This window comes from Ambystoma mexicanum, chromosome 14, assembly GCF_040938575.1.
Source record: "Ambystoma mexicanum isolate Mex_15411 chromosome 14, UKY_AmexF1_1, whole genome shotgun sequence".
Lineage (NCBI taxonomy): Eukaryota > Metazoa > Chordata > Amphibia > Caudata > Ambystomatidae > Ambystoma > Ambystoma mexicanum.
The window spans coordinates 467,969,815-467,997,669 of record NC_090940.1 but is presented as its reverse complement, the minus strand read 5'-3'; positions in this window follow the sequence as shown (position 1 = coordinate 467,997,669).

The following is a 27,855-nucleotide window of genomic DNA, read 5'->3' as shown; positions in this document are numbered from 1 at the left end:
TGGCCGATTCGAAGGAGATAGATCCTAAGAAGCTGGCCATTGCAGCAGACTTATGGGTGTCACATCGAGTGTCCCATAAGGACAAAACTCATCCTGGTAAGCAGGAGGAAGGGAAAAAGTCCAAAGATATGGAGGGTGGGGAATCTGCTAAATCTTCTTCCCATAAGGGCCACAAAAAGAAAAACAAGGGTAAGACACAAGAGAACTCACAGGGTAGTGGAGGTCCGCCTCCAAAACAGAACTCTGGTTATAATAAGCCTCCCTACGTAAACAGACCCAATGGGGCTTGTTTTTCTTGTGGAGCAACTGACCACGTGAAGGGGGATCCCCGGTGTAAGGTTAGACCTTTGGGGGTCCACTCCGCTAATCTGGCCTTCTCCTCCTACGAGGAAGAAGAGATTACAGGAGCATCCTTCTCCTCAGACTCATTTCCCAGCGGGATAGAGGCTGAGGTAGTTTTAGTGTCCCTGGGTTCCTGGGAGCCTAAAGTCGCAGAGGCTTATGCTAGGATTCCGGATAATACCAAGCACTACTTTAAAGACAGTGTGCTGATCAATGGAGTGGATACTCCAGCTCTTAGGGATAGTGGGTGCAGTCGCACTGTAGTGGATTCTACCTTGGTAGACTCAGAGGAAGTTGCCAGAGCTACTCTGATGCCCACTAAGTTGGCTGACGGCCCCCTCCGTATGTTTCCTGTGATCCCTGTAAATCTTACTTTAAATGGTACAGCAGTCAGGATTCCAGTGAGCATTCAGAGAAACGTCCCGGGAAAGGTCTTGTTGGGTAATGATCTCAGAGCTTTAGGGCTCGTAGGAGACACTGCCGAAAGACCCTACACACGGTCTCAAGCACGGGCAGCATTGGCCAAGTCCAATACGCCGCCCCAGCCGAAGGGGTAACCCAAGGCGAAAGGAGTCTACAAGTCAAGACGAGGGAAAGAGAATACTCCCCCGAGCTCGCCTACCACTGTGGTGGAGGAAGTTGGTCAATCGCCCAGGCCTGACGAGGAGGTGGCGATGCCTGAAGTATTCGACCCCAACGATCATCCTGAACTAAAAGACTTGTTAGTTGAAGGAGGTCCTGATAGGGACGAATTCAGTAAAGGCCAACGTGAGTGCCCATCTCTGGAAGGCCTAAAGAGACAGGCCTGCTCCCAGCTTGAGGGTGAACCTCCTGGGAAGCATAGGATTTATTGGGAAGGTGGACTCCTGTATAGTGAGCCCACAGAGTCTACAGAAGGAGACCATAGGAGGTTGGTGGTTTCCCTTGCTGTTAGGCCCTTCCTCCTGCAGTTGGCGCATGAAGTTCCCCTTGCTGGTCACCTTGGTATGAAGAGGACCAAGCAAAGGTTATCCATGCACTTCTACTGGCCCAAGATGGGGGTGCAAGTAGAAAGTCACTGCAGGAGTTGTGCCTCCTGCCAGTTGTCTGGTAAGGTTGGCGCGACAATCCAAGCTCCGTTGGTACCGCTCCCAGTTGTGGGGGTACCATTTGAAAGGGTAGGGATCGACATCGTTGGTCCCCTTGACCCGCAAACATCCTCGGGCAATAGGTTTATCCTGGTGCTGGTCGACCATGCAACCAGGTATCCTGAGGCCATCCCATTGAAAACTGTAACTGCCAAGTCAGTTGCAAAAGCTTTACTCGGCATATTTACTAGGGTTGGCTTCCCTAAAGAAGTTGTGTCAGATCGTGGCAGCAACTTTATGTCGAAGTATATGCAGGCTATGTGGAAAGAATGTGGGGTCACCTACAAGTTCTCTTCTGCATACCACCCCCAGACCAATGGTCTGGTGGAACGTTTCAACAGAACGTTAAAGAGCATGATTGGGGCTCTGGAAGAGCCTCAGAGAAGAAAATGGGATCTTCTTTTACCATGCTTACTGTTTGCCTACCGAGAGGTACCACAGGAGGGTGTTGGCTTCAGCCCCTTCGAACTTCTGTTCGGTCATCCCGTACGGGGACCCTTAGCCATCGTCAAAGAGGGATGGGAGATGCCCACTCCCCCTGTTACTACCAATGTAGTTGATTATGTGCTAGGGCTCAGAAAACGGATGGTACTTCTGATGGGCTTGGCTAGTGATAAATTGAAGGCAGGGCAAGCGCTGGTGAAACATTGGTATGACCAGAAAGCTTCCCTCATCAACTTTACACCTGGTCAGCAAGTCCTGATCATGAATCCAATAAGGCCTCGCGCTTTACAGGACAAATGGTCAGGCCCTTACACAGTGGGGGAGCCCCTGGGTCAGGTGAACTATTTAGTGGACCTTGGAAGGCCTGGACAGGCTCCAAAAGTGTTTCACGTGAATAGGCTGAAGGCTTTCGTCCCAAGAGTCGAAATCGCAGCACTGCTACTGGCGTCAGACGTTGAGGAAGAGGAGTCTGAACCTCTCCCCGACCTGTTCCAGAGCGGTCCTTCAGATAGCTCCTTTGAGGGTGTCCGAGTGGCCCCTCACCTGACTTCTGATCAGCAGGCTGAGGTGAAAAGTTTGCTTAGGCAGTTTTCCCCCCTGTTTTCACAGTCCCCTGGTTTGACACCTTGGTGCAAACATAACATTGACACAGGAGACAGTGTACCTACCAAAAGTAGGGGATACAGGATGTCAGATAAAGTACGGTCTTATATTAAGACCGAGGTCAACAAAATGTTAGACCTTGGGGTGATTGAACCCTCTAGTAGTCCTTGGTCCAGTCCTGTGGTGTTGGTTCCAAAGGCAGGTACTTCTGAATTGAGGTTCTGCGTGGATTACAGGGCTCTGAATGCTGTCACCAAGACAGATGCACACCCCTTGCCTCGAACAGATGAGCTGGTGGATACTTTGGGTGCCTCCAAGTACCTCAGCACGTTTGACCTCACTGCTGGCTATTGGCAAATAGCTTTAGCAGAACATGCCAAGGAGAAGACAGCATTTTCTACTCCAGACGGCCTTTACCAATTCCGGGTAATGCCGTTCGGGTTGAAGAATGCACCTGCCACTTTCCAGAGGCTTGTGAATCATGTGTTGAATGGGTTGGACGAATTCTGTCTTGCATATCTGGACGATATAGCAGTTTTCAGTGCCACCTGGGAAGACCATGTGAAACACCTCAGGATTGTGCTCCAGGCTCTTCAGAAAGCCCACTTGACCATAAAGGCTAGTAAATGCCAGATTGGACAAGGCTCAGTGGTTTACCTTGGACATGAAGTAGGTGGAGGGAGGATACAGCCTCTACCCAGTAAAGTACAAGCAGTACAAGACTGGCCTACCCCCACTACGCAAACCCAAGTGAGAGCCTTCTTAGGGCTCACGGGGTATTATCCCAATTTTGTGGCAGACTATGGCATCATAGCTGCTCCTCTGACTGCCCTCACAACTCCGAAGAAACCCAAGAAGGTAACTTGGACCGACGAGTGTGAGAAGGCCTTCAATGGCTTAAAAGACTCCTTGTGCCAGGCCCCTGTGCTCAGGGCCCCTGATTATCAAAGACCTTTTATCGTGCAGACGGATGCCTCTGACACTGGGATAGGAGCTGTACTATCACAAGTAGATGAGAAGGGTAAGGAACACCCTATCGGTTTTATTAGTCGCCAGCTTAAGGACAGAGAGCTCAGGTGGTCCACGGTAGAGAAAGAATGTTTCTCTGTTGTGTGGGCCCTAAGGAAGCTGAGGCCCTACCTCTATGGGACCCACTTCACTGTGCAGACTGACCATAAGCCGTTAAAGTGGCTAATGAACATGAAGGGGGAGAATCCAAAGTTGCTTAGGTGGTCCATAAGTCTACAAGGCTTCGACTTCACTATTGAGCATAGGCCAGGTGTCCAACATAGCAATGCTGATGGGTTGTCCAGAATGTTTAACCGACCTGAACAAGAGACTCATCCAGGGGTGGATTAGTTCCCCCTGTCCATAGTCTGGGAGGGGCGAGTGTTAGGAAAGATTTCGTAATTGTAGGTAATTTTCCTTCCATGTGGCAACCCCTAAACTTTTTGCTATTGTTTTTAACCTTGTTCTTGACTTTGCCAGAGAAGTACAGTCTTCTGCCGCACTTCTCTGGGCTTTCGCTCCTTTCTTACGGGGAAACTGACATGCCCTTAAGACAGTCAGTACCGGGGAACGCTGTTTCCCGTAGTTTCTTTTATCGTGTTGCGGCTTTAGTGCAACATGACACAAGAGGGCACTGTAAGCTAAGTTACAGCTCTCTTGGGTCTCTAGCCTTCTACAGGCCCTAGATACTCTTTTAGGATGGTATTTGATCGGTGCAAGTCATTCAGGGACTCGAATGGTGGCAGCGATCGTTTTGTTTATTTTGAGCTCCTTTTGGCGTTCTGAGCACGTTTTTCGCACTGAACCCAAAATGGTGGCCTGGCTCCCAAAATGGCCAGACCACGAGGCTCCTTTGTCTTGTCCACTGACCGTCTTGCTCCCTTCACCTTCCCCAGGTCGAGCGACCTGGGGCCTTCCTTATTTGGGCATGTACTTAACCGCGAAACGTGGTTGCTTTCGCGGGCTTCTACATGTCGTTTGTGTGCCTCCAGGGTGTGGGCTGGGATGTCTGGTCCCAATACACATCCTGGGTGCCAGAGAGTCTAGGGTGGTGTGAATGCCTGGGACCACCGTGGTCCGTGATTGGTCCACGTATGGTATGTGTGTTGATGAGCGGATCTCCCATTGGCTCCCCTCCGTTTTGGCGCGAAGGGAACCGTGGATAAGAGGGGGCTGGAAACACCACTACCATGTCGATCTCCTGAGTTCTCACGAACGAAGGAATACAGGAGCCAAGTATCCTGCAACCAAGAGGCTGGACCGAGGAATCGCTGGTGACCCGCTGAAGGAATCCTCCTTTGCACTGCTGTCGTCCTGTGAAACCCTTTCCTCCTTTGATCGAACCAGAAGGCCTGTACTGGTGCTTCGACCTTTGGAATAGCAGGAACAGCTATTCCCGGCGACTTCATCAACTCCTGCCAAGTAAGCCTTCGGAAGTGTCTCTGGGCCATCCAGTTGACTGACCAGCTTACAAGGGAGTCCTGCTCTGTAACCGCCGCCAGGTTGTGTTGTATTTCGAGTCCTGGTCACTCTCCCATGCTTCGTACGCTTGGCGTCCCCAGGTCTGAAGGGAGGAGTGTACATTTGGCTCGAATACACACGGCCGCTCTGTTGTCCTGCTGCGGCAACAAACTGTGCTGGTTTCGTCGATTGGGACGTCTTTTTGCTCTACACGACTACGAGGCGTTCCCTGTTCTTCTGAACCTGCCAGCTGCTGAAACGAACGTGGAGAAGCCTGGGTCTGCTTGCTTCGGGGACCGGTGAGTAGTTTAGCTAGGATCTGGTCACCCTCCTGCAGTATCCCATTGCTTTTCCCTGCTGTGTAAAAACAGCACCCGTTTGGCCGTACTCGCGCTCTGCTTCTGCCCGCTGTGGAGGCTGCGCTTGAGTTGCGGAACCTGTTCTCCTTCTGCTGTGCACTAACCCGAACTGCCTGACTTCCTCCGAAGAGCTTCCCCTTTTGCCCGTTGGCACCGGCGTGGCAGGTACTTTGAGCACAAGGCTCCACTCTTCGCAGGGCTCGGACTTCCATCTAGTTAGGTGCCTCTGAAGGCGAACTGAGTCTAAAACGTTATCGCACTGCCTGTTTTCCTTCCCTTTCAGGTGGACTACATATTTCGTGCTTATAACGCTAGCGACTGTTGTATTTGTATATATATTGTGTTGATATGGTATGTGTTGGTTTAATATTGTGATATTGTGATTTTCTCGCTACGGTCGTTGTTTTAAAGGCCTTAAAATAAATGTGTTTATATTTTTGATATAACACCTGTTAGGAGTAGTTTGTAAGCGCTCTTGCTTTGTGTGCTCATTGCGGGCTTTCAGTCACCCTCACCCCTCTTGAGACCTAGTCTTGACCGCCGCGATCGCTACCTTGATTGGTCTGGCTTGTCCAGAGGTTACCCTGTTCCAAGTAATTAGGTTGGCCTTCTGAACTTCTGCGCCACCAGGACAGAGTTCAGAAATCCGTCTTAACAATGTGATATCTCAATGTTTCTAATAAAAAACCTGAGACCCTTCCTATAGCAAGAGATGTGATATCCAAATCCTTCCCATTCCAATCCTGAGATCCTTCCTATAACATGAGATGTGATATCCAATTCCTTCCCATTCCAAACCTGAGATCCTTCCTATTGGATGAGATGTGATATCCAACTCCTTCCCATTCCAATCCTGAGACCCTTCCTATACCATGAGATGTGATATCTCAATGCTTCTAATACCAAACTTGGGACCCGTCCTATAACATGAGATATGATGTCCAAATCCTTCCCCTTCCAAACCTGAGACCCTTCCTTTAGCATGAGATGTGATATCCAAATCCTTCCCTTTCCAATCCTGAAACCCTTCCTATAGCATGAGATGTGATATCTCAATGTTTTTAACAAAAAACCTGAGACCCATCCTATAGCAAGAGATGTGATATCCAAATCCTTCCCATTCCAATCCTGAGACCCTTTCTATAACATGAGATGTGATATCCAACTCCTTCCCATTCCAATCCTGAAACCCTTCCTACTGGATGAGATGTGATAACCCACTCCTTCCCATTCCAATCCTGAGACCCTTTCTATACCATGAGATGTGATATCTCAATGCTTCTAATACCAAACCTGGGACCCGTCCTATAACATGAGATATGATATCCAAATCCTTCCCCTTCCAAACCTGAGACCCTTCCTTTAGCATGAGATGTGATATCCCAATCCTTCCCATTCCAATCCTGAAACCCTTCCTATAGCATGAGATGTGATATCTCAATGTTTCTAATAAAAAACCTGAGACCCTTCCTATAGCAACAGATGTGATATCCAAATCCTTCCCATTCCAATCCTGAGATCCTTCCTATAACATGAGCTGTGATATCCAATTCCTTCCCATTCCAAACCTGAGATCCTTCCTATTGGATGAGATGTGATATCCAACTCCTTCCCATTCCAATCCTGAGACCCTTCCTATACCATGAGATGTGATATCTCAATGCTTCTAATACCAAACTTGGGACCCGTCCTATAACATGAGATATGATGTCCAAATCCTTCGCCTTCCAAACCTGAGACCCTTCCTTTAGCATGAGATGTGATATCCAAATCCTTCCCATTCCAATCCTGAAACCCTTCCTATAGCATGAGATGTGATATCTCAATGTTTTTAATAAAAAACCTGAGACCCATCCTATAGCAAGAGATGTGATATCCAAATCCTTCCCATTCCAATCCCGAGACCCTTTCTATAACATGAGATGTGATATCCAACTCCTTCCCATTCCAATCCTGAAACCCTTCCTATAGCATGAGATGTGATATCTCAATGCTTCTAATAAAAAACCTGAGACCCTTCCTATAGCATGAGATGTGATATCTCAATGCTTCTAATACCAAACCTGAGATCCTTCCTAAAACATGAGATGTGATATCCAAATCCGTCCACTTCCAAACCTGAGACCCTCCCTTTAGCATGAGATGTGATATCCGACTCCTTCCCATTTCAATCCTGAGACCCTTCTGATAGCATGAGATGTGATATCTCAATGCTTCTAATACCAAACCTGAGATCCTTCCTATAGCATGAGATGTGATATCCAACTCCTTCCCATTCCAATCCTGAGTCCCTTCCGATAGCCTGAGATGTGATATCCAACTCCTCCCATTCCAATCATGAGGCCCTTCCTATAGCATGAGATGTGATATCTCAATGCTTCTACCAAACCTGAGACCCTCCCTATAGCATGAGATGTGATATCCAACCTTCCCGTTCCAATCCTGAGACCCTTCCTGTAGCATGAGATGTGATATCTCAATGCTCTTAATACCAAACCTTGGATCATTCCTATTGCAAGAGATGTGATATCCCATTCCAAACCTGAGACCCTTCCTATAGGATGAGATGTGATATCCAACACCTTCCCATTTCAATCCTGAGACCCTTCCTATAGCATGAGATGATATCCAACTCCTTCCCATTCCAATCCTGAGACCCTTCCTATACCATGAGATGTGATATCTCAATGCTTCTACCAAACCTGAGATCCTTCCTATAGCATGAGATGTGATATTCAACTACTTCCGATTTCAATCCTGAGACCCTTCCGATAGGATGAGATTTATTATCTCACTCCTTCAAATACCAAACTTGAGTCCCTTCCTAACGGATGGGATCTGATATCTCAGTGCTTCTAATACCAAACCTGAGTCCCTTCCTATAACATGAGATGTGATATCCAACTCCTTCCCATTCCAATCATGAGGCCCTTCCTGTAGCATGAGATGTGATATCTCAATGCTTCTACCAAACCTGAGACCCTTCCTATAGCATGAGATGTGATATCTCAATGCTCTTAATACCTAACCTGGGATCATTCCTATAACATGAGATGTGATATCCAACTCCTTCCCATTCCCCTCCTGAGCCCCTTCCATGAGATGTGATATCTCAATACTTCTAATACCAAAGTTGGACCGTTCCTATACCATGAGATGTGATATCCAACTCCTTCCCATTCCAATCCTGTGTCCCTTCATTTAGCATCAGATTTGATATCTCAGTGCATCTAATACCAAACCTGAGACCCTTCCTATAACATGAGTTGTTACATCCAACTCCTTCCGATTCCAATCCTGAGACCCTTCCTATACCATGAGATGAGATATCCAAATTCTTGCCATTCCAATCCTGCGTCTCTTCATATAGCATGAAATTTGATATCTCAGTGCTTCTAATACAAAACCCGAGACCCTTCCTATAACATGAGATGTGATATCCAACTCCTTCCGATTCCAATCCTGAGACCCTTCCTATACCATGAAATGTGATATCTCAATGTTTCTAATACCAAACCTGAGACCCTTCCTATTGCAAGAGATGTGATATCAAATTCTTCCCATTCCAAACCTGAGACCCTTCCTATAGGATGAGATGTAATATCCAACTCCTTCCCAATCCAATCCTGAGACCCTTCCGATAACATGAGATGTGATATCCAATTCCTTCCCATTCCAAACCTGAGACCCTTCCTATTGGATGAGATGTGATATCCAACTCCTTCCCATTCCAATCCTGAGACCCTTCCTATACCATGAGATGTGATATCTCAATGCTTCTAATACCAAACCTGGGACCCGTCCTATAACATGAGATATGATATCCAAATCCTCCCCCTTCCAAACCTGAGACCCTTCCTTTAGCATGAGATGTGATATCCAAATCCTTCCCATTCCAATCCTGAAACCCTTCCTATAGCATGAGATGTGATATCTCAATGTTTCAAATAAAAAACCTGAGACCCATCCTATAGCAAGAGATGTGATATCCAAATCCTTCCCATTCCAATCCTGAGACCCTTTCTATAACATGAGATGTGATATCCAACTCCTTCCATTCCAATCCTGAAACCTTTCCTATAGCATGATATGTGATATCTCAATATTTCTAATAAAAAACCTGAGACCCTTCCTATAGCAAGAGATGTGATATCCAAATCCTTCCCATTCCAATCCTGAGATCCTTCCTATAACATGAGATGTGATATCCAACTCCTTCCCAATCCAATCCTGAGACCCTTCCGATAGCATGAGATGTGATATCTCAATGCTTCAAATATCAAAATGAGATCCTCCCCATAGCATGAGATGTGATATCCAACTCCTTCCCATTCCAATCCTAAGACCCGTCCTATACTATGAGATGTTATATCTCAATGCTTCTAATACCAAACCTGAGACTGTCCTATAACATGAGATGTGATATCTCAATGCTTCTAATAACAAACCTGAGACCCTTCCTATAACATGAGATGTGATATCCAAGTCCTTCCCATTCCAATCTTGAGACCCTTCCTATAACATGAGATGTGATATCCAACTCCTTCCCAATCCAATCCTGAGACCCTTCCGATAGCATGAGATATGATATCTCAATGCTTCTAATACCAAACCTGAGACCCTCCGTATAGCGTGAGATGTGATATCAAAGTCCTTCCCATTCCAATCTCGATACCCTTCCTATAACATGAGATGTGATATCAAACTCTTCCCATCCAATCCTGAGACCCTTCCTATAACATGAGATGTGATATCCAACTCCTTCCCAATCCAATTCTGAGACCCTTCCGATAGCATGAGATGTGATATCTCAATGCTTCTAATACCAAACCTGAGACCCTCCCCATAGCGTGAGATGTGATATCAAAGTCCTTCCCATTCCAATCCTGATACCCTTCCTATAACATGAGATGTGATATCCAACTCCTTCCATTTCCAACCTGTGACCCTTCCTATAGCATGAGATGCGATATCCAACTCCTTCCCAATCCAATCCTGAGACCCTTCCGATAGCATGAGATGTGATATCTTAATGCTTCTAGCAAACCTGAGAGCTTCCCATGGCATGAGATGTGATATCAAACTCCTTCCCATTCCAATCCTGAGACCCTTCCTATTGCATGAGATGTGATATCCAACTCCTTCCCATTCCAATCCTGAGACCCGTCCTATACTATGAGATGTTATATCTCAATGCTTCTAATAACAAACCTGACCCCCTTCCTATAACATGAGATGTGATATACAAGTCCTTCCAATTCCAATCTTGTGACCCTTCCTATAGCATGAGATGTGATATCCCAATGCTTCTACCAAACCTGAGACCCTTCCTATAGCATGAGATGTGATATCAAACTCTTCCCATCCAATCCTGAGACCCTTCCTATAACATGAGATGTGATATCCAACTCCTTCCCAATCCAATCCTGAGACCCTTCCGATAGCATGAGATATGATATCTCAATGCTTCTAATATCAAACCTGACCCCCTTCCTATAACATGAGATGTGATATACAAGTCCTTCCAATTCCAATCTTGTGACCCTTCCTATAGCATGAGATGTGATATCCCAATGCTTCTACCAAACCTGAGACCCTTCCTATAGCATGAGATGTGATATCAAACTCTTCCCATCCAATCCTGAGACCCTCCCTATAGCATGAGATGTGATATCCAACTCCTTCCCATTCCAATCCTGAGACCCTTCCAATAGCATGAGATGTGATATCCAACTCCTTCCCATTCCAATCCTGAGACCCGTCCTATACTATGAGATGTTATATCTCAATGCTTCTAATAACAAACCTGACCCCCTTCCTATAACATGAGATGTGATATACAAGTCCTTCCAATTCCAATCTTGTGACCCTTCCTATAGCATGGGATGTGATATCCCAATGCTTCTACCAAACCTGAGACCCTTCCTATAGCATGAGATGTGATATCAAACTCTTCCCATCCAATCCTGAGACCCTTCCTATTGCATGAGATGTGATATCCAACTCCTTCCCATTCCAATCCTGAGACCCGTCCTATACTATGAGATGTTATATCTCAATGCTTCTAATAACAAACCTGACCCCCTTCCTATAACATGAGATGTGATATACAAGTCCTTCCAATTCCAATCTTGTGACCCTTCCTATAGCATGAGATGTGATATCCCAATGCTTCTACCAAACCTGAGACCCTTCCTATAGCATGAGATGTGATATCAAACTCTTCCCATCCAATCCTGAGACCCTCCCTATAGCATGAGATGTGATATCCAACTCCTTCCCATTCCAATCCTGAGACCCTTCCAATAGCATGAGATGTGATATCCAACTCCTTCCAATTCCAACCTGTGACCCTTCCTATAGCATGAGATATGATATCCAACTCCTTCCCATTCCAATCCTGAGACCCTTCCGATAGCATGAGATATGTTATCTCAATGCTTCTAATAACAAACCTGAGACCCTTCCTATAACATGAGATGTGATATCCAAATCCTTCCCATTCCAATCCTGAGACCCTTCCTATAACATGAGATGTGATATCCAACTCCTTCCCAATCCAATCCTGAGACCCTTCTGATAGCATGAGATATGATATCTCAATGCTTCTAATACCAAACCACAGACCCGTCCTATAAATTGAGATGTGATATCCAAATCCTTCCCCTTCCAAACCTGAGACCCTTCCTTTAGCATGAGATGTGATATCCAAATCCTTCCCAATCCAATCCTGAGACCCTTCCGATAGCATGAGATATATTATCTCAATGCTTCTAATACCAAACCACAGACCTGTCCTATAACTTGAGATGTGATATCCAAATCCTTCCCCTTCCAAACCTGAGACCCTTCCTTTATCATAAGATGTGATATCCAACTCCTTCCCATTCCAATCCTGAGACCCTTGCTATAGCATGAGATGTGATATCCCAATGCTTCTACCAAACCTGAGACCCTTCCTATAGCATGAGATGTGATATCCAACACTTCCCATCCAATCCTGAGACCCTTCCTATAACATGAGATGTGATATCCAACTCCTTCCCAATCCAATCCTGAGACCCTTCCGATAGCATGAGATATGATATCTCAATGCTTCTAATATCAAACCTGAGACCCTCCCTATAGCATGAGATGTGATATCCAACTCCTTCCCATTCCAATCCTGAGACCCTTCCGATAGCTTGAGATGTGATATCCAACTCCTTCCAATTCCAACCTGTGACCCTTCCTATAGCATGAGATATGATACCCAACTCCTTCCCATTCCAATCCTGAGACCCTTCCTGTAACATGAGATGGAATATCCAACTCCTTCCCAATCCAATCCTGAGACCCTTCCGATAGCATGAGATCTGATATCTCAATGCTTCTAATAACAAACCTGAGACCCTTCCTATAACATGAGATGTGATATCCAAATCCTTCCCATTCCAATCCTGAGACCCTTCCTATAACATGAGATGTGATATTCAACTCCTTCCCAATCCAATCGTGAGACCCTTCCGATAGCATGAGATATGATATCTCAATGCTTCTAATACGAAACCACAGACCCGTCCTATCAATTGAGATGTGATATCCAAATCCTTCCCCTTCCAAACCTGAGACCCTTCCTTTAGCATGAGATGTGATATCCAACTCCTTCCCATTCCAATCCTGAGACCCTTCCTATAGCATGAGATGTGATATCCTAATGCTTCTACAAAACCTGAGACCCTTCCGATAGCATGAGATGTGATATCTTAATTCTTCTAGCAAACCTGATACCTTCCCATGGCATGAGATGTGATATCAAACTCCTTCCCATTCCAATCCTGAGACCCTTCCTATAACATGAGATGTGATATCCAACTCCTTCCCAATCCAATCCTGAGACCCTTCCGATAGCATGAGATGTGATATCTCAATGCTTCTAATATCAAAATGAGATCCTCCCCATAGCATGAGATGTGATATCCAACTCCTTCCCATTCCAATCCTAAGACCCGTCCTATACTATGAGATGTTATATCTCAATGCTTCTAATACCAAACCTGAGACTGTCCTATAACATGAGATGTGATATCTCAATGCTTCTAATAACAAACCTGAGACGCTTCCTATAACATGAGATGTGATATCCAAGTCCTTCCCATTCCAATCTTGAGACCCTTCCTATAACATGAGATGTGATATCCAACTCCTTCCCAATCCAATCCTGAGACCCTTCCGATAGCATGAGATATGATATCTCAATGCTTCTAATACCAAACCTGAGACCCTCCGTATAGCGTGAGATGTGATATCAAAGTCCTTCCCATTCCAATCTCGATACCCTTCCTATAACATGAGATGTGATATCAAACTCTTCCCATCCAATCCTGAGACCCTTCCTATAACATGAGATGTGATATCCAACTCCTTCCCAATCCAATTCTGAGACCCTTCCGATAGCATGAGATGTGATATCTCAATGCTTCTAATACCAAACCTGAGACCCTCCCCATAGCGTGAGATGTGATATCAAAGTCCTTCCCATTCCAATCCTGATACCCTTCCTATAACATGAGATGTGATATCCAACTCCTTCCAATTCCAACCTGTGACCCTTCCTATAGCATGAGATGCGATATCCAACTCCTTCCCAATCCAATCCTGAGACCCTTCCGATAGCATGAGATGTGATATCTTAATGCTTCTAGCAAACCTGAGAGCTTCCCATGGCATGAGATGTGATATCAAACTCCTTCCCATTCCAATCCTGAGACCCTTCCTATTGCATGAGATGTGATATCCAACTCCTTCCCATTCCAATCCTGAGACCCGTCCTATACTATGAGATGTTATATCTCAATGCTTCTAATAACAAACCTGACCCCCTTCCTATAACATGAGATGTGATATACAAGTCCTTCCAATTCCAATCTTGTGACCCTTCCTATAACATGAGATGTGATATCCCAATGCTTCTACCAAACCTGAGACCCTTCCTATAGCATGAGATGTGATATCAAACTCTTCCCATCCAATCCTGAGACCCTTCCTATAACATGAGATGTGATATCCAACTCCTTCCCAATCCAATCCTGAGACCCTTCCGATAGCATGAGATATGATATCTCAATGCTTCTAATATCAAACCTGAGACCCTCCCTATAGCATGAGATGTGATATCCAACTCCTTCCCATTCCAATCCTGAGACCCTTCCAATAGCATGAGTGTGATATCCAACTCCTTCCAATTCCAACCTGTGACCCGTCCTATAGCATGAGATATGATATCCAACTCCTTCCCATTCCAATCCTGAGACCCTTCCGATAGCATGAGTTATGTTATCTCAATGCTTCTAATAACAAACCTGAGACCCTTCCTATAACATGAGATGTGATATCCAAATCCTTCCCATTCCAATCCTGAGACCCTTCCTATAACATGAGATGTGATATCCAACTCCTTCCCAATCCAATCCTGAGACCCTTCTGATAGCATGAGATATGATATCTCAATGCTTCTAATACCAAACCACAGACCCGTCCTATAAATTGAGATGTGATATCCAAATCCTTCCCCTTCCAAACCTGAGACCCTTCCTTTAGCATGAGATGTAATATCCAAATCCTTCCCAATCCAATCCTGAGACCCTTCCGATAGCATGAGATATATTATCTCAATGCTTCTAATACCAAACCACAGACCTGTCCTATAACTTGAGATGTGATATCCAAATCCTTCCCCTTCCAAACCTGAGACCCTTCCTTTATCATAAGATGTGATATCCAACTCCTTCCCATTCCAATCCTGAGACCCTTGCTATAGCATGAGATGTGATATCCAACACTTCCCATCCAATCCTGAGACCCTCCCTATAGCATGAGATGTGATATCCAACTCCTTCCCATTCCAATCCTGAGACCCTTCCGATAGCTTGAGATGTGATATCCAACTCCTTCCAATTCCAACCTGTGACCCTTCCTATAGCATGAGATATGATACCCAACTCCTTCCCATTCCAATCCTGAGACCCTTCCTGTAACATGAGATGGAATATCCAACTCCTTCCCAATCCAATCCTGAGACCCTTCCGATAGCATGAGATATGATATCTCAATGCTTCTAATAACAAACCTGAGACCCTTCCTATAACATGAGATGTGATATCCAAATCCTTCCCATTCCAATCCTGAGACCCTTCCTATAACATGAGATGTGATATTCAACTCCTTCCCAATCCAATCGTGAGACCCTTCCGATAGCATGAGATATGATATCTCAATGCTTCTAATACCAAACCACAGACCCGTCCTATCAATTGAGATGTGATATCCAAATCCTTCCCCTTCCAAACCTGAGACCCTTCCTTTAGCATGAGATGTGATATCCAACTCCTTCCCATTCCAATCCTGAGACCCTTCCTATAGCATGAGATGTGATATCCTAATGCTTCTACCAAACCTGAGACCCTTCCTATAGCATGAGATATGATATCCAACTCCTTCCCATTCCAATCCTGAGACCCTTCCTATAGCATGAGATGTGATATCCAACTCCTTCCCAATCCAAACCTGAGACCCTTCTGATAGCATGAGATGTGATATCTCAATGCTTCTACCAAACCTGAGACCCTTCCTTTAGCATGAGATGTGATATCCAACTCCTTCCCATTCCAATCCTGAGACCCGTCCTATACTATGAGATGTTATATCTCAATGCTTCTAATACCAAACCTGAGACTGTCCTATAACATGAGATGTGATATCTCAATGCTTCTAATAACAAACCTGAGACCCTTCCTATAACATGAGATGTGATATCCACGTCCTTCCCATTCCAATCTTGAGACCCTTCCTATAACATGAGATGTGATATCCAACTCCTTCCCAATCCAATCCTGAGACCCTTCCTATAGCATGAGATGTGATATCCCAATGCTTCTACCAAACCTGAGACCCTTCCTATAGCATGAGATGTGATATCCAACTCTTCCCATCCAATCCTGCGACCCTTCCTATAACATGAGATGTGATATCCAACTCCTTCCCAATCCAATCCTGAGACCCTTCCGATAGCATGAGATGTGATATCTCAATGCTTCTAATACCAAACCTGAGACCCTCCCTATAGCGTGAGATGTGATATCAAAGTCCTTCCCATTCCAATCCTGATACCCTTCCTATAACATGAGATGTGATATCCAACTCTTCCCATCCAATCCTGAGACCCTTCCTATAACATGAGATGTTATATCCAACTCCTTCCCAATCCAATCCTGAGACCCTTCCGATAGCATGAGATGTGATATCTCAATGCTTCTAATTCCAAACCTGAGACCCTCCCTATAGCGTGAGATGTGATATCAAAGTCCTTCCCATTCCAATCCTGATACCCTTCCTATAATATGGATGTGATATACAACTTCTTCCAATTCCAACCTGTGACCCTTCCTATAGCATGAGATGCGATATCCAACTCCTTCCCAATCCAATCCTGAGACCCTTCCGATAGCATGAGATGTGATATCTTAATGCTTCTAGCGAACCTGAGACCTTCCCATGGCATGAGATGTGATATCAAACTCCTTCCCAATCCAATCCTGAGACCCTTCGGATAGCATGAGATATGATATCTCAGTGCTTCTAATACCAAACCACAGACCCGTCCTATAACTTGAGATGTGATATCCAAATCATTCCCCTTCCAAACCTGAGACCCTTCCTTTAGCATGAGATGTGATATCCAACTCCTTCCCATTCCAATCCTGAGACCCTTCCTATAGCATGAGATGTGATATCCCAATGCTTCTACCAAACCTGAGACCCTTCCTATAGCATGAGATGTAATATCCAACTCTTGCCATCCAATCCTGAGACCCTTCCTATAACATGAGATGTGATATCCAACTCCTTCCCAATCCAATCCCGAGACCCTTCCGATAGCATGAGATGTGATATCTCAATGCTTCTAATACCAAACCTGAGACCCTCCCTATAGCGTGAGATGTGATATCAAAGTCCTTCCCATTCCAATCCTGATACCCTTCCTATAACATGAGATGTGATATCCAACTCTTCCCATCCAATCCTGAGACCCTTCCTATAACATGAGATGTGATATCCAACTCCTTCCCAATCCAATCCTGAGACCCTTCCAATAGCATGAGATGTGATATCTCAATGCTTCTAATACCAAACCTGAGACCCTCCCTATAGCGTGGGATGTGATATCAAAGTCCTTCCCATTCCAATCCTGATACCCTTCCTATAACATGAGATGTGATATCAAACTACTTCCCATTCCAATCCTGAGACCCTTCCTATAGCATGAGATGTGATATCCAACTCCTATCCATTCCAATCCTGAGACCCGTCCTATACCATGAGATGTGATATTTCAATGCTTCTAATACCAAACCTGAGACTGTCCTATAACATGAGATGTGATATCTCAATGCTTCTAATAACAAACCTGAGACCCTTACTATAACATGAGATGTGATATCCAAATCCTTCCCATTCCAATCCTGAGACCCTTCCTATAGCATGAGATGTGATATCCAACTCCTTCCCATTCCAATCCTGGGACCCGTCCTATACCATGAGATATGATATCTCAATGCTTCTAATACCAAACCTGAGACTGTCCTATAACATGAGATGTGATATCCAAGTCCTTCCCATTCCAATCTTGAGGCCCTTCCTATAACATGAGATGTGATATCCAACTCCTTCCCAATCCAATCCTGAGACCCTTCCGATAGCATGAGATATGATATCTCAATGCTTCTAATACCAAAACCACAGACCCGTCCTATAACTTGAGATGTGATATCCAAATCCTTCCCCTTCCAAACCTGAGACCCTTCCTTTATCATGAGATGTGAAATCCAACTCCTTCCCATTCCAATCCTGAGACCCTTCCTATAGCATGAGATGTGATATCCCAATGCTTCTACCAAACCTGAGACCCATCCTATAGCATGAGATGTGATATCCAACTCTTCCCATCCAATCCTGAGTCCCTTCCTATAACATGAGATGTGATATCCAACTCCTTCCCAATCCAATCCTGAGACCCTTCCTATAGCATGAGATGTAATATCACAATGCTTGTAATACCAAACCTGAGTCCCTTCCTATAGCATGAGATGTGATATCTCAATGCTTCTAATACCAAAACTGAGACCCTTCTTAAAGCATGAGATGTGATATCCAACTCCTTCCCGTTCCAAACTTGAGGCCCTTCCTATAGCATATGTGATATCCAACTCCTTCCCATTCCAAACCTGAGACCCATCCTATAGCAAGAATGTAATATCCAACTCCTTCTCATTCCAATCCTGAGACCATTCCTATAGCATGAGATGTGATATCTCAATGCTTCTAATAGCAAACCTGAGATCCTTCCTATTTCATGAAATGTGATATCCAATTCCTTCCCATTCCAAACCTGAGACCCTTCCTACAGCATGCGATGTGATATCTCAATGCTTCTAATACCACACCTGAGACCCGTCCAATAACATGAGATGGGATATCCAAGTCCTTCCCATTCCAATTCTGAGACCCTTCCTATAACATGAGATGTGATATCTCAATGCTTCTAATACCAAACCTGAGACCCTTCCTATAACATGAGATGGGAAATCCAACTCCTTCCCATTCCAATCCTGAGACCCTTCCTATAACATGAGATGTGATATCCAACTCTTCCCATCCAATCCTGAGACCCTTCCTATAACATGAGATGTTATATCCAACTCCTTCCCAATCCAATCCTGAGACCCTTCCGATAGCATGAGATGTGATATCTCAATGCTTCTAATTCCAAACCTGAGACCCTCCCTATAGCGTGAGATGTGATATCAAAGTCCTTCCCATTCCAATCCTGATACCCTTCCTATAATATGGATGTGATATACAACTTCTTCCAATTCCAACCTGTGACCCTTCCTATAGCATGAGATGCGATATCCAACTCCTTCCCAATCCAATCCTGAGACCCTTCCGATAGAATGAGATGTGATATCTTAATGCTTCTAGCGAACCTGAGACCTTCCCATGGCATGAGATGTGATATCAAACTCCTTCCCAATCCAATCCTGAGACCCTTCCGATAGCATGAGATATGATATCTCAGTGCTTCTAATACCAAACCACAGACCCGTCCTATAACTTGAGATGTGATATCCAAATCATTCCCCTTCCAAACCTGAGACCCTTCCTTTAGCATGAGATGTGATATCCAACTCCTTCCCATTCCAATCCTGAGACCCTTCCTATAGCATGAGATGTGATATCCCAATGCTTCTACCAAACCTGAGACCCATCCTATAGCATGAGATGTGATATCCAACTCTTCCCATCCAATCCTGAGTCCCTTCCTATAACATGAGATGTGATATCCAACTCCTTCCCAATCCAATCCTGAGACCCTTCCTATAGCATGAGATGTAATATCACAATGCTTGTAATACCAAACCTGAGTCCCTTCCTATAGCATGAGATGCGATATCTCAATGCTTCTAATACCAAAACTGAGACCCTTCTTAAAGCATGAGATGTGATATCCAACTCCTTCCCGTTCCAAACCTGAGGCCCTTCCTATAGCATATGTGATATCCAACTCCTTCCCATTCCAAACCTGAGACCCATCCTATAGCAAGAATGTAATATCCAACTCCTTCTCATTCCAATCCTGAGACCATTCCTATAGCATGAGATGTGATATCTCAATGCTTCTAATAGCAAACCTGAGATCCTTCCTATTTCATGAAATGTGATATCCAATTCCTTCCCATTCCAAACCTGAGACCCTTCCTACAGCATGCGATGTGATATCTCAATGCTTCTAATACCACACCTGAGACCCGTCCAATAACATGAGATGGGATATCCAAGTCCTTCCCATTCCAATCCTGAGACCCTTCCTATAACATGAGATGTGATATCTCAATGCTTCTAATACCAAACCTGAGACCCTTCCTATAACATGAGATGGGAAATCCAACTCCTTCCCATTCCAATCCTGAGACCCTTCCTATAACATGAGATGTGATATCCAACTCCTTCCCAATCCAATCCTGAGACCCTTCCGATAGCATGAGATGTGATATCTCAATGCTTCTAATTCCAAACCTGAGACCCTCCCTATAGCGTGAGATGTGATATCAAAGTCCTTCCCATTCCAATCCTGATACCCTTCCTATAATATGGATGTGATATACAACTTCTTCCAATTCCAACCTGTGACCCTTCCTATAGCATGAGATGCGATATCCAACTCCTTCCCAATCCAATCCTGAGACCCTTCCGATAGCATGAGATGTGATATCTTAATGCTTCTAGCGAACCTGAGACCTTCCCATGGCATGAGATGTGATATCAAACTCCTTCCCAATCCAATCCTGAGACCCTTCCGATAGCATGAGATATGATATCTCAGTGCTTCTAATACCAAACCACAGACCCGTCCTATAACTTGAGATGTGATATCCAAATCATTCCCCTTCCAAACCTGAGACCCTTCCTTTAGCATGAGATGTGATATCCAACTCCTTCCCATTCCAATCCTGAGACCCTTCCTATAGTATGAGATGTGATATCCCAATGCTTCTACCAAACCTGAGACCCTTCCTATAGCATGAGATGTAATATCCAACTCTTGCCATCCAATCCTGAGACCCTTCCTATAACATGAGATGTGATATCCAACTCCTTCCCAATCCAATCCCGAGACCCTTCCGATAGCATGAGATGTGATATCTCAATGCTTCTAATACCAAACCTGAGACCCTCCCTATAGCGTGAGATGTGATATCAAAGTCCTTCCCATTCCAATCCTGATACCCTTCCTATAACATGAGATGTGATATCCAACTCTTCCCATCCAATCCTGAGACCCTTCCTATAACATGAGATGTGATATCCAACTCCTTCCCAATCCAATCCTGAGACCCTTCCAATAGCATGAGATGTGATATCTCAATGCTTCTAATACCAAACCTGAGACCCTCCCTATAGCGTGGGATGTGATATAAAGTCCTTCCCATTCCAATCCTGATACCCTTCCTATAACATGAGATGTGATATCAAACTACTTCCCATTCCAATCCTGAGACCCTTCCTATAGCATGAGATGTGATATCCAACTCCTATCCATTCCAATCCTGAGACCCGTCCTATACCATGAGATGTGATATTTCAATGCTTCTAATACCAAACCTGAGACTGTCCTATAACATGAGATGTGATATCTCAATGCTTCTAATAACAAACCTGAGACCCTTACTATAACATGAGATGTGATATCCAAATCCTTCCCATTCCAATCCTGAGACCCTTCCTATAGCATGAGATGTGATATCCAACTCCTTCCCATTCCAATCCTGGGACCCGTCCTATACCATGAGATATGATATCTCAATTCTTCTAATACCAAACCTGAGACTGTCCTATAACATGAGATGTGATATCCAAGTCCTTCCCATTCCAATCTTGAGGCCCTTCCTATAACATGAGATGTGATATCCAACTCCTTCCCAATCCAATCCTGTGACCCTTCCGATAGCATGAGATATGATATCTCAATGCTTCTAATACCAAAACCACAGACCCGTCCTATAACTTGAGATGTGATATCCAAATCCTTCCCCTTCCAAACCTGAGACCCTTCCTTTATCATGAGATGTGAAATCCAACTCCTTCCCATTCCAATCCTGAGACCCTTCCTATAGCATGAGATGTGATATCCCAATGCTTCTACCAAACCTGAGACCCATCCTATAGCATGAGATGTGATATCCAACTCTTCCCATCCAATCCTGAGTCCCTTCCTATAACATGAGATGTGATATCCAACTCCTTCCCAATCCAATCCTGAGACCCTTCCTATAGCATGAGATGTAATATCACAATGCTTGTAATACCAAACCTGAGTCCCTTCCTATAGCATGAGATGTGATATCTCAATGCTTCTAATACCAAAACTGAGACCCTTCTTAAAGCATGAGATGTGATATCCAACTCCTTCCCGTTCCAAACCTGAGGCCCTTCCTATAGCATATGTGATATCCAACTCCTTCCCATTCCAAACCTGAGACCCATCCTATAGCAAGAATGTAATATCCAACTCCTTCTCATTCCAATCCTGAGACCATTCCTATAGCATGAGATGTGATATCTCAATGCTTCTAATAGCAAACCTGAGATCCTTCCTATTTCATGAAATGTGATATCCAATTCCTTCCCATTCCAAACCTGAGACCCTTCCTACAGCATGCGATGTGATATCTCAATGCTTCTAATACCACACCTGAGACCCGTCCAATAACATGAGATGGGATATCCAAGTCCTTCCCATTCCAATCCTGAGACCCTTCCTATAACATGAGATGTGATATCTCAATGCTTCTAATACCAAACCTGAGACCCTTCCTATAACATGAGATGGGAAATCCAACTCCTTCCCATTCCAATCCTGAGACCCTTCCGATAGCAAAGATGTGATATCTCAATGCTTATACCAAACCTGAGACCTTTCCTATGGCATGAGATGTCATATACAACTCCTTCCCATTCCAATCCTGAGACCCTTCCTATAGCTTGAGATGTGATACCTAACTCCTTCCCATTCCAATTCTGAGACCCTTCCTATACCATGAGACTTGATATCTCAATGCTTCTAATACCAAACCTGAGACCCTTCCTATGGCTTGAGATGTGATATCCAACTCCTTCCCATTCCAACCTGAGACCCTTCCTGTAGCATGAGATGAGATATCCAACTCCTTCCAAATCCAATCCTGATACCCTTCCGATAGCATGAGATGTGATATCCCAATGCTTCTACCAAACCTGAGACCCATACTATGGCATGAGATGTGATATCAAACTCCTTCCCATTCCAATCCTGAGAACTTTCCTATAGCTTGAGATGTGATATCCAACTCCTTCCCATTCCAATCCTGAGACCCTTCCTATAGCATGAGATGTGATATCTCAATGCTTATACCAAACCTGAGACCCTTCCTATTGCATGAGATGTGATATCCAACTCCTTCCTATTCCAATCCTGAGACCCTTCCTATAGCATGAGATGTGATATCTCAATGCCTCTAATACCAAACCTGAGATCCTTCCTCTAACATGAAATGTGATATCCAACTCCTTCCCTTTCCAAACCTGAGAGCCTACCTATAGCATGAGATGTGATATCCAAGTCCTTCCCATTCCAATCTTTAGACCCTTCCTACAGCATGCGATGTGATATCTCAATGCTTATACCAAACCTGAGACCCTTCCTATAGCATGAGATGTGATATCCAACTCCTTCCCATTCCAAATCTGAGACCCTTCGTATAGCATGAGATGTGATATCTCAATGCTTCTAATACCAAACCTGGATCCTTCCTATAGCATGAGATGTGATATAAAACTCCGTCCCATTCCAATCCTGCGTCCCTTCCTATAGCATGAGATTTGATATCTCAATGTTTCTACTACCAAACCTGACACCTTTCCTATAACATGAGATGTGATATCCAACTCCTTCCCATTCCAAACCTGAGACCCTTCCTATAGCATGAGATGTGATATCCAACTCCTTCCCATTCCAATCATCAGACACTTTCTATAGCATGAGATGTGATATCTCAATGCTTCTAATACCAAACCTGAGACCCTTCCTATGGCATGAGATTTGATATCAAACTCCTTCCCATTCCAATCCTGAGACCCTTCCTATAGCATGAGATATGATATCCAACTCCTCCCCATTCCAATCCGGAAACCCTTCCTATACCATGAGGTGTGATATCTCAATGCTTCTAATACCAAACCTGAGACCCGTCCTATAACATGAGATGTGATATCCAAATCCTTCCCCTTCCAAAACTGAGACCCTTCCTTTAGCATGAGATGTGATATCCAGCTCCTTCCCATTCCAATCCTGAGACCCTTCCGATAGCATGAGATGTGATATCTCAATGCTTCTAATACCAAAACTGAGACCCTCCTTATAGCATGAGATGTGATATCTAAGTCCTTCCCATTCCAATCCTGAGATCCTTCCGATAGCAGAGATGTGATATCTCAATGCTTATATGAAACCTGAGACCCTTCCTATGGCATGAGATGTGATATCCAACTCCTTCCCATTCCAATCCTGAGACCCTTCCTATAGCATGAGATGTGATATCTCAATGCTTCTACCAAAACTGAGACCCTTCCTTTAGCATGAGATGTGATATCCAACTCCTTCCCATTCCAATCCTGAGACCCTTCCTATAGCATGAGATGTGATATCTCAATGCTTCTAATACCAAACCTGAGATTCTTCCTATAACATGAGATGTGATATCCAAATCCTTCCACTTCCAAACCTGAGACCCTTCCTATAGCATGAGATGTGATATCTCAATGCTTCTAATACCAAAACTGAGACCCTCCTTATAGCATGAGATGTGATATCTAAGTCCTTCCCATTCCAATCCTGAGATCCTTCCGATAGCAGAGATGTGATATCTCAATACTTATATGAAACCTGAGACCCTTCCTATGGCATGAGATGTGATATCCAACTCCTTCCCATTCCAATCCTGAGACCCTTCCTATAGCATGAGATGTGATATCCAACTCCTTCCCATTCCAATCCTGAGACCCTTCCTATAGCATGAGATGTGATATCTCAATGCTTCTAATACCAAACCTGAGATTCTTCCTATAACATGAGATGTGATATCCAAATCCTTCCACTTCCAAACCTGAGACCCTTCCTATAGCATGAGATGTGATATCTCAATGCTTCTAATACCAAACCTAAGACCCTTCCTATAACATGAGATGGGATATCCAACTCCTTCCCATTCCAATCCTGAGACCCTTCCGATAGCAGAGATGTGATATCTCAATGCTTATACCAAACCTGAGACCTTTCCTATGGCATGAGATGTCATATACAACTCCTTCCCATTCCAATCCTGAGACCCTTCCTATTGCTTGAGATGTGATACCCAACTCCTTCCCATTCCAATTCTGAGACCCTTCCTATACCATGAGACTTGATATCTCAATGCTTCTAATACCAAATCTGAGACCCTTCCTATGGCTTGAGATGTGATATCCAACTCCTTCCCATTCCAACCTGAGACCCTTCCTATAGCATGAGATGGGATATCCAACTCCTTCCAAATCCAATCCTGATACCCTTCCGATAGCATGAGATGTGATATCCCAATGCTTCTACCAAACCTGAGACCCATACTATGGCATGAGATGTGATATCAAACTCCTTCCCATTCCAATCCTGAGAACCTTCCTATAGCTTGAGATGTGATATCCAACTCCTTCCCATTCCAATCATGAGACCCTTCCTATAGTGTTAGGAAAGATTTCGTAATTGTAGGTAATTTTCCTTCCATGTGGCAACCCCTAAACTTTTTGCTGTTGTTTTCACTTTGTTCTTGACTTTGCCAGAGAAGTGCAGCCTTCTGCCGCACTCCTCTGGGCTTTCGCTCCTTTCTTACGGGGAAACTGACATGCCCTTAAGACAGTCAGTACCGGGGAACGCTGTTTCCCGTAGTTTCTTTTATCGTGTTGCGGCTTTAGTGCAACATGACACACGAGGGCACTGTAAGCTAAGTTACAGCTCTCTTGGGTCTCTAGCCTTCTACAGGCCCTAGATACTCTTTTAGGATGGTATTTTTATCGGTGCAAGTCATTCAGGGACTGGAATGGTGGCAGCGATCGTTTTGTTTATTTTGAGCTCCTTTTGGCGTTCTGAGCACGTTTTTCGCACTGAACCCAAAATGGTGGCCTGGCTCCCAAAATGGCCAGACCACGAGGCTCCTTTGTCTTGTCCACTGACAGTGTTGCTCCCTTCACCTTCCCCAGGTCGAGCGACCCGGGGCCTTCCTTATTTGGGCATGTACTTTCCCGCGAAACGTGGTTGCTTTCGCGGGCTTCTACATGTCGTTTGTGTGCCTCCAGGGTGTGGGCTGGGATGTCTGGTCCCAATACACATCCTGGGTGCCAGAGAGTCTAGGGTAGTGTGAATGCCTGGGACCACCGTGGTCCGTGATTGGTCCGCGTATGGTATGTGTGTTGATGAGCGGATCTCCCATTGGCTCCCCTCCGTTTTGGCGCAAAGGGAACCGTGGATAAGAGGGAGCTGGAAACACCACTACCATGTCGATCTCCTGAGTTCTCACGAACGAAGGAATACAGGAGCCAAGTATCCTGCAACCAAGAGGCTGGACCGAGGAATCGCTGGTGACCCGCTGAAGGACTCCTCCTTTGCACTGCTGTCGTCCTGTGAAACCCTTTCCTCCTTTGATCGAACCAGAAGGCCTGTACTGGTGCTTCGACCTTTGGAATAGCAGGAACAGCTATTCCCAGCGACTTCATCAACTCCTGCCAAGTAAGCCTTCGGAAGTGTCTCTGGGCCATCCAGTTGACTGACCAGCTTACAAGGGAGTCCTGCTCTGTAACCGCCGCCAGGTTGTGTTGTATTTCGAGTCCTTGTCACTCTCCCACGCTTCGTACACTTGGCGTTCCCAAGTCTGAAGGGAGGAGTGTACATTTGGCTCGGATACACACGGCCGCTCCGTTGTCCTGCTGCGGCAACAAACTGTGCTGGTTTCGTCGATTGGGACGTCTTTTTGCTCTACACGACTACAAGGCGTTCCCTGCTCTTCTGAACCTGCCAGCTGCTGAAACAAACGTGGAGAAGCCTGGGTCTGCTTGCTTCGGGGACCGGTGAGTAGTTTAGCTAGGATCTGGTCGCCCTCCTGCAGTATCCCATTGCTTTTCCCTGCTGCGTAAAAACAGCACCCTTTTGGCCGTACTCGCGCTCTGCTTCTGCCTGCTGTGGAGGCTGCGCTTGAGTTGCGGAACCTGTTCTCCTTCTGCTGTGCACTAACCCGAACTGCCTGACTTCCTCCGAAGAGCTTCTCCTTTTGCCCGTTGGCACCGGCATGGCAGGTACTTTGAGCACAAGGCTCCACTCTTCGCAGGGCTCGGACTTCCATCTAGTTAGGTGCCTCTGAAGGTGAACTGAGTCTAAAGCGTTATCGCACTGCCTGTTTTCCTTCCCTTTCAGGTGGACTACACATTTCGTGCTTATAACGCTAGCGACTGTTGTATTTGTATATATATTGTGTTGATATGGTATGTGTTGGTTTAGTATTGTGATATTGTGATTTTCTCGCTACGGTCATTGTTTTAAAGGCCTTAAAATAAATGTGTATCTATTTTTGATATAACAACTGTTTGGAGTAGTTTGTAAGCGCTCTTGCTTTGTGTGCTCATTGCGGGCTTTCAGTCACCCTCACCCCTCTTGAGACCTAGTCTTGACCGCCGCGATCGCTACCTTGATTGGTCTGGCTCGTCCAGAGGTTACCCTGTTCCAAGTAATTAGGTTGGCCTTCTGAACTTCTGCGCCACCAGGACAGAGTTCAGAAATCCGTCTTAACATATAGCATGAGATGTGATATCTCAATGCTTATACCAAACCTGAGACCCTTCCTATTGCATGA